This window comes from Misgurnus anguillicaudatus, chromosome 24 (genome assembly GCF_027580225.2).
Source record: "Misgurnus anguillicaudatus chromosome 24, ASM2758022v2, whole genome shotgun sequence".
Classification (NCBI taxonomy): domain Eukaryota; kingdom Metazoa; phylum Chordata; class Actinopteri; order Cypriniformes; family Cobitidae; genus Misgurnus; species Misgurnus anguillicaudatus.
The window spans coordinates 27,134,829-27,143,913 of record NC_073360.2 but is presented as its reverse complement, the minus strand read 5'-3'; the positions used below and the strand labels follow the sequence as shown (position 1 = coordinate 27,143,913).

General features: G+C 37.4%; 1 long non-coding RNA gene across 1 annotated transcript; it reads right to left on the bottom strand.

The window, feature by feature from the left end:
* Positions 1-3,173: 3,173 nt before the first annotated feature.
* LOC129431653 (uncharacterized) lies at positions 3,174-6,943 on the bottom strand. The gene is made up of 3 exons (XR_012367715.1): positions 5,952-6,943; positions 5,734-5,832; positions 3,174-3,858 (listed from the first exon to the last, which is right to left on the bottom strand). It is a non-coding gene; the product is annotated as an uncharacterized lncRNA (long non-coding RNA).
* Positions 6,944-9,085: the final 2,142 nt, after the last annotated feature.

The window sequence follows — 9,085 nt, the reverse complement described above, 5'->3', positions numbered from 1 at the left end:
GGCTCATCCTTGTGCTTGTAGTCTCTTCTTGGGTATGTATGTCTTTGGTATCCGGTGCGTGGTCGTGACTTGCTTCTGCGCTGTGCGGAGAACTGTCTTTGTCGTCTTGTCTTTTTACAGCATTTTGCCCAATGGCCTTTATTTCCACACATAGAACATGAATCATTATATGCAGGGCATTGCCTGGGTTTGTGGTTCCTGTCACAGTTTTGACATGTTCGTCCTCTTGTTATTACATGGACTTTATCCTTGTGTGGCACGCTGAGCTGTTGAATTTGTTCATTTCCAGCTGCTAAAGCTTCATGTTTTCGCCCCTCTGCTAGTACTTCAGCAATTGGATGCCCTTTAGGCTTGCTATACAGATCATTTCTTAAAGCATCAAAGGGAGTACTGGCAATGATAAGCTCAACTAATCTTTCATTAAGCTCTTCATCTGTAAATTGGCATTTCAATGCTAGTGTTCTGGCTCTGGTCACAAAATCATCAATGCTCTCATCTGTTCTCTGTCTGTATTGCATGAGATGTAGCCTGTGAATTCTGAAGTTAACATTTAACTTTAGTTGTCCTTCAAAGAAGTTCCACAAGGTGTCAGGATTTCTCTTATCTGCCTCACTGAGACCACTTGCATTGAGTCGTTTTAAACCCTCATCTCCAATGCCTCTACACACTTTCCTAGCTTTTTTATCTGCATCTGTTATTTCTTCATCTTCCAGATATAGATTCATTTTTTGTTTAAATAAGGACATTGCCTCACTTAAATCAGGATCAGACCAGTTCATCATTGGTAGATGTGCTGCCATTCTTTAACTTTTTTTTTTTTTTTTCTGTACTCACGTTATAAATTTTCCTTGTGTGTTCCGTTTTGCTTTCGTTGTGTTTCTTAGACCGATTCACAATTATCCACGGACAAAGTGCATTCTCCGATCTGCAACACGTGTAACGTTAACAGGTGAAGTCGCGTTGTTAACTCCGTTAAAACTTCAGCGCGGTCGTCAATATAGTTTAATCTTGTTGCACGTTTCTGTACTTGCGTTGACAAGGATGTGCACGCTATTAATATTAAAGGTTTTAACCGCTGCCACCATGAAGTAATACTCGACCACAAGGTAGATGAACTATAACAACTTTACTGCGTGTCTCAGCATCCATGCATCATACACAACATCACTTCCTGCTTACGTACACAACGTATTACGTATCACAACAGCGTCTTTCTTCACTAGCACTTTTCTTTAGCTCAGCCCACCCTGCCGTAGATTGTTCTTACCTCAACTTAGATAAATACATATATATCTTTTTTCAATACATGCACTTTTAATCTTTGTACAGCGCTTCTTGAATGTGTTAGCATTTAGCCTAGCCCCATTCATTCCTATGGCTCCAAACAAAAGTTTTATTTTGTTCCACCATACTTACTCGTGTAACTACTCATGTAACAGTCTTTAAATAGGGAAAACATGGAAGTGTTTGGTGGCTTCTAAATTCATCCCTGTTTGGAGCCATAGGAATGAATAGGGCTAGGCTAAATGCTAACACATTCAAGAAGCGCTGTACAAAGATTAAAAGTGCACGCATTGAAAAAAGATATGTATTCATTTGTCTAAGTTGATGTAAGAACGTAGTAAAATATTTAAAAACAATGGTGCTTTAAATGTGTTTCAAACAGTTAAGCCTTTCATTCAAACGCTGTTCTAACTTCCATGGTTGTCTTACTTTAGAAATGTCATTAAGGGTTGGCTTTGTTCCAAGTGCTATACTGTGAAGCTGTAACAGATTTATGTTCTTGAAGGGTTAATGTATTTTTTCTCATTTTATCGAAACAACATTTCAAGTTTCACTTGAATCTGGCAATAAAACAGTCAGGAGTCAGGTAACCTGCTTTATGACTCACAAGAGCACATAGACACAAATCCTTTGAGCTTGTTTCAAAAGTAAGATCACTTAAATGCAATAGCACACCTCTCAACAATGCAACACAGTTTGAGGCATCATATGTAGGTTAAAAAACAAACATAGTTCATCCAAAAATGAAAATTCTGTCATCATTCACTCACCCTCATGTTGTTACAAACCTGTATACATTTCTTTGTTCTGATTAACACAAAGGAAGATGTTTTGAGGAATGTTTGTCACCAAACCATTCATGAAACCCCATTCACTTCCATAGTAGGACTAGGACGAATAGAATACTATGGAAGTGAGTAATAATGACAGAATTTTTATTTTTAGGTAATATATCCCTTTAACAAACACCAATGATCAGTATATACAAGTCTTTCTTGCACAGTTCAAGTACACATCACTGCTCTTCTGAATAATATTGTTAAGCACAAGAAGGATGATACTTTTCCCAAGAAAACAAGAGTTTTGCAGCCTTGGTGTTTACTGATGGTAATGATCGGATCGTGATTAAATGAAGTTTAACTTGGCTTACCTTTGTTTTATCACCAGTCCAAGTGAAGTTCTGGCAATGTTCAGATTTTTCCACTGTTTGACCACTTCTATAATGACAGGTTGTGGGAATCGTTGTTTTTCACTGGGAGCCAAACATTATTAGCAGTGGCATTTAGCCACACCATGTGATAATTACAAGTAGCCTATCATAATTAACAGCATTTCGGAGGACAGTCTCGGTTGTAATAAGCTACTGGTCGCTAGATGACGCTTATCCCTACGTTACTGTACCTCCTAATAGAGTGCTGCAGGAATGACGTATTTTTGTAGGCCAACCTGGAAGCTAGCCGGACACTGGTTCTCTCTTGCCAAAAGGCCCATTCATTTGTCCCATAGACTTTTTTGGGAAAAATAGACCCCTTCACAGTTCACGTCACAGACAGTTCCCACTGCACATGTTGGGATCAGAAAAGTCATTACAGCAGGTTGAGTAAAGTTGCATATTATTCGGTTGTGAAAATCGCACCAGGTCTGCCGTTAAATTTTTCAGGATTCCTGCAGAATCTCATCCATTAAAAACATAAAAATACAACATCTGTGGCTGCAAGCAATTAAACGTGCCGACTGGGACAATGCAAAGATCAAAGAGGTGTTTGTAGTGCTCACTTCATTTCAGGTAAGTCATCATTTTTCAGTCCTGTTAGATTAAACTAGAAAGCCTGGATGGTATGAACAGTTTGACCCCATGCTGTGCGCCCACCCGATAGTCATTCCCCAGCAAGCAATTTTGCGTCTAATAGACGTCTAGTAGCCGTCTAAACACCCCCCTGACGTCTAGGCTAAAACAAGGCTAATTTTGGGCTGTCAGTGAAAATCTAGTAGACGTCTATCATAGCCCAAGAATAGACTAGCCGTTAAATAGACGACTATTAAACGTCTACATATATACGTCTAATAGACGGTGAATGTGGGTCTAGGCTAAAACAAGGCTAATTTTGGGCTGTCAGTGAAAATCTAGTAGACGTCTATCATAGCCCAAAAATAGACTAGCCGTTAAATAGACGGCTATTAAATGACTACACATATGTGTCTAATAAACAACAAAAGAATTGCTAAAGAATTCTTTTTAATCCATTAAAACAGGTTCTCATAAACATACAATCATGCAATTTATTACAAAAAATATTGTTAATACAATAGAAATTCAGATAAGACAAAATGATAAGAAAAACTACTTTTAACAAAAAGAATAAAACAGTAACAAAATAAAGGAATAAATAACAAAATACAATTTTAAAAATGAAATAACATCTAAACATTAACAAACTATCTTCAGTTCACTTCAACTTATTAATTGTACTAATTTCTATACACCACGTCCTCCCTGGTGCCTGTTTGAAATGCCCCCATTGGCATCCTTCACTTTCAGTTCTGTTGCTGCTGGAAAGTTGTTCAACACAGCATCTGCCAAATATGAAAAGAATGCATGAGACAAGTATTTTGCTTTATATTAAATGTGATAGTCATTCTCTTTCGAAGAAGTCATATATAAATATTGACAGGCAACAGTAATCATACCGTTCTCATTACTACAAACACAAGTGCATGTTTCTCTGTGTGTGTTTAATGACAATTTGGAACTAGCAAAAGAGGCTTAAAGGCAGGGTATCTGATTTTGATCCAGAAACATTTTAGTTATGCTGGTTGAAAGTCTCCTCAAGTCTTGATAGCAATCACTATGTTAAGTTGTCTAATGTGTATTTTTATATATTTGTGTCATCTGTAAAAGGCGTAGGACCAAAAAACGTTCAACAAATCATTGAACCCCGACCCAATGCAATATTTGGACATGGGCCAGTTACCAGTTTAAAGGTATACCGAGATTTTCAGAGTCAAGGTTTTAAAAACCACAAAAAATTTCTGTGATACCGTTTTCAATGTATGAACTGTGTTTACACAAAGTGAATTAAATCATGTAATTGAATTCATGTTTACATTTACAACTGAAAGAATATTATCATTTAAAGGCTTTATTTTAAACTGGCATAAACGTTGTTTGTTGTTTAAAAATAAAATGTATTGTGTCCAGTTGAAAAGTTGATGTTTTAATATGCAGACATTTGAAAATAACACATTTTAGTGTCACAATGGCAATACCGCAACACCGTGGTATTTTTGCTTATGGTTATCATCCAGAATCTCATTCCGGCCCATGCCTAATTGGACGCATTAAATTTTTGCCCCTCTTCTGTGAACGTGTTTTGCATGCCACTTCACACCCTGTTCAAACATTTTGAAACAACAAAAAAAAAAAACATCTGGATGAGCAAAGAGCAAAAACCCAAATTAACATTGGTAACTTCACTGCTTTTCTGCAAGATGGAAACAGCTACAGGTCTGAAAGGGTCGTTGCAGTGTTTCTTTTGGAAAGGTAGGTATACAGTGTGATTCTATTTTGATGGATTCAGATTGTATTTTAATGAAACGTGTTGCTTATGTAGTTTGTGTTCCTTTACGAATTAGTGCAATGATATTTATCTTTTCAAATTTCTAAACGTGCTGTTTTTAATTTGGTTATTTTGGTAATGTTATTCACTTTGTCAGTCTTACTGGTTAATGAGATAGGAGTGTGCTTCTGGTTGGTGCGTGTAGGCTAAAGTTAGTATTTTTCAAAATCAAATACCCTGCCCTTTAAAGGAATACTCTACCCTTTTGCCATATTAAACTGTGTTATTACCTCAACTTAGACAAATTAATACATATCTATCTTTTTTCAATGCGTGCACTGTATAGCGCGTCGTGAATGTGTTAGCATTTAGCCTAGACCCATTCATTCCTATGGTACCAAACAGGGAAGCCACCAAACACTTCCGTGTTTTCCCTATTTAAAGACTGTTACATGAGGAGTTATACCAGTAAGTATGGTGCCACAAAATAAAACTTTTTTTTGGTACCATAGGAATGAATGGGGCTAGGCTAAATGCTAACACATTAACAACACACTGTACAGTGCACGCATTGAAAAAGATAGGTTAATTCGTCTAGGTTGAGGTAATAACATAGTTTAATATGGCAAAAGGGTAGACTATTCCTTTAAGATGCCAAGCATAAAATATTCACAATACAATCTTATGGACATAAAACATCTAAACAATATTGTATGGGTGAGTTAACTGTTGTATCGGCAAAGAGTCATTTAATCTGGGGCTTTTAATATTTAGAAAATATTAAGGCAGTACCGGACTGTTGTCAATTACTCCTCACATGGCCTAATGTCATATTAAAAGTATTATTTTGTGAAACACCATTCAGCCTAAAACTACATACAAACACACTTACCTTTAATAACTGAGAACTGATGTTTTTTCAAATGCTTGCTTCTGCATTGGACCACCACCATTCATGTTGAACTTTGAAATTAATGAATCTTAGTGAACTCTAAAATACAAAAGATAATGTCGTTAACAGTTGCAGACTGACATATTTTTTTGAGACCACATGAAAGACTGCGTTGACACCACAATGTCTTATTAATATTGCATGTTTATAGAATTTACCTGTCCAGCATTCTTCCGGCATGGTCTCTCAAGTTTTTCCATCCAGTTTCACACAGCTTTGACGCCTGAATAGCACATGCATATGTCAGTAATTGTACAGTAATGTATGCTTCAGTGTACAAGTGTTTACCAACCTTAAAGGTTAATGCCCACTGACCTGCAAGTTTGCCCTCACTAACACAATAAAACTCTTTTTTCCAACAAACTGAAGGCTTGTAAGTTAAATCCATATGGAAAAATAGCTTTCCCCCACAATCTATCTGTGTATGCATAATTGTAAAGCACAACTGCCCACATTACTGTAAGCAACACAGTAATAACTTAGCTAAGTTACTGCTGTTACTAAAAAGCAGCCTACAAATCACTCATGTTAATCTTCAGTGTAACGTTACATTAGGTATGTTGCTAACTCCGCTGTCGCGGCTGACGTTTTGGTTCCACTCAGCGAAACTCAAGATTTTCTCAGGCGGCGCGCGGTGCTGTTGAAAATAATGCTTCTGTTGGTTTGTTGATGGCGAAATTTCTGAGTTTTTATTGTTAACACCACCGGAAGAACCATAGGTACCTTCTCGTTTTCAGTCACAACCTTTCATGTTTAACCACTGGCCGTGCGAGCTCGCCAAAGTCGGTTGTTTGAAAAATAGTCGTTGTTTTTGCTGAAGTTGAGTAAAGACATTCTTGAAATTGTAAAGACATTTAGTTTAATTGCTAAACTACAAGTGAACGAAATTTTAAGAAATTTGACCGACTACCAAAGGTGGTTTTACCTCTACCAAAATCTGCTTGAATGGTAAAGAATGGGACGCAGCCGTATAGCCATGTAGATGATATCTGTATATATAGACTGAATAAAGAGTGTTATTTGGTGTAATTAGTGGTTTGTTTTTTTATATATCTGACTTTTCAGAAGTGGAATATGTAGAGGATATATCAAACAGCTTATCCTGAAAGATTCAGGTCAATATCTTAACGATTTAAAAAGTTATAGCTAAAAACTTTATAATTTTCATGATTCGGTCACACATTTTCTTGAATTTTAATGGAAAACATGGGACAAAATAAAGTGATGATTTTCGAGATTCAAATGGCCAGTATTTTGTTATTCTTGAACCCATATACATGATCTTGGTCTCATTTAAAAGCTTTTTTCAATCTCTTTCTATCTGAACAACTCGTTTTAGCATTTAACCATTTTGAAAATTTTAGCAACATACCTAGTTACATAGACTCATTTACCTCCACTATTTTATTACATTGCAGGTTGTACTGTTTAGGTTTTATAAAACATGGGTTACTTACTCTAACGTTAAGTTACCCGCAAGAATGTCGCGATTCCAACAACAAATAAAGTAAATACATTTTAAACACATGTAAAATAAAATAATAAAAAACACTTACAAGATCAAACGCGTGTGGAAGATTGCTTTCCTCCTGGCTGCTCGCTGTTGATTTTCAAACAGCGGAAATCTTTCTCGCGAGATCTGGCCTCGTGTTTGTGTACTGCAGCTGCCATCTAGCGGTTCGGAGTTGTAACTGGATTTTGTTTATCAATAATGAATGTTATGCGTGACAGCAGATATTCAGATAAGATAAATAAAACCAAACATCTTGAATTCACTGGTGTCTTTGCATGCCTGATGAAATATCATACATCTTGCAAGTTATTTTGGCAAAAACAAAATTTTATTAAATTCAAGGTTATTCTGGGCTAAACATGGTTTGTTCGTAGTCGGTCTATTTATGAGCTAAATAGTGGCTATGTACGACGGTGCATAAAACACTTTAAAGAAATTAAACAAACCTTGTAATCGCTGTTAACTTTGCTTACATGATGAAATAGCATACATCTCACAATTTTTTTTGTCAAAAACCACATGTAACCAAATTAAAGTTTATTTGGGCTAGATATGGGCTAGGCACAGCCCGGCTATATCGGGTCTATACTGAAACGAGACGTTGAAATGACGGCTATTGCTTGCTGGGTCATTAGTGTTAATGACACTCACACAAGTTAATCTTCACAAATCTTGTGATTTTTAAATCTAAATGCGTTTACTAGAAATAAAAAGACAAAAATTTAGACTTCAAAATTCATAAAGATGTCTTTATCCGTGAACATTTTCATAAACTTTTGTTAAACACAGAGCTTTTTTGCGATAATCCAAAAGCTACGTGAAAAATGAATGGGCTTTTACGTGAGGGAAGCATAGACTGTAAAAAAAAGATGCACGTACTGTCCGTGACGTCACCCATAGGTTTCTGAAGATCGTTTTTGAAGCCAAAGTAGACGGTGCCTGCCCTCACCATCTTGCCCGCACTTCACCGCGCATCACTCTCGAATATCCAAAAATGGGTAAAGAGGTGGGACGTGGGTGAAGATAGGGTGGCTGGTTGCTGAAACCACGCCTGCCCAGCTCGACTCTAGTGACAGCAGTGGCTGTTCAATGTCACTCAAGTTGGCCATGCCCTTAATTATGCAGAATTTAAGGCTTAATAGAGACTGAGCACAGTTATGCAAGTTTGAAAACCACGCCCACCGGGGGGGAAAACAGTCCAGCCGTCTCCATTGACTTTGTGTTGCGGGAGGCGCCTCCTTGTCATTTCTGGCTTATAGCAAAAACAAAATATGCCCAAAAGCTGCTGTGTGACAAGGTGTACAGTAGAGGGCTGCATTGGGATTGGACTCCCGCGGGACCCGCGGGACCCAATGCAAATCTCGCGGGGGCGGGCGGGTTCACCTTTGCTGCGGGCGGGAGTGGGCGGTCAGAATTTTTTTGCGGGAGACCCGCAGGTCCCGGTGGGATTTTGCATGTAATAGAAATGGGGTCAACACATGAAGTTGAAAAGAAAATTAAGCTAAACATTATGTGGGACATACCGTGGCAACTTCGGGGAGCACATGCCCAATGCTGTTATACACTATATGCCTTGCGTCTGGAAGAACTGGTGAGCACTAGTGACAAATCCGGTTGTTAACAGTTAAACTGTTTGTTTGTTTGTTTGTTTAATTAATCATTTGATGCATGTGTATTATGCAGTATACATTTGAAAACTGATGTTTTGTTTTAACGGTTAATGTTACAAAACACTGCTTAAAAAATTATGTCATTTTAACTGCGTAAAACCCAACGCAG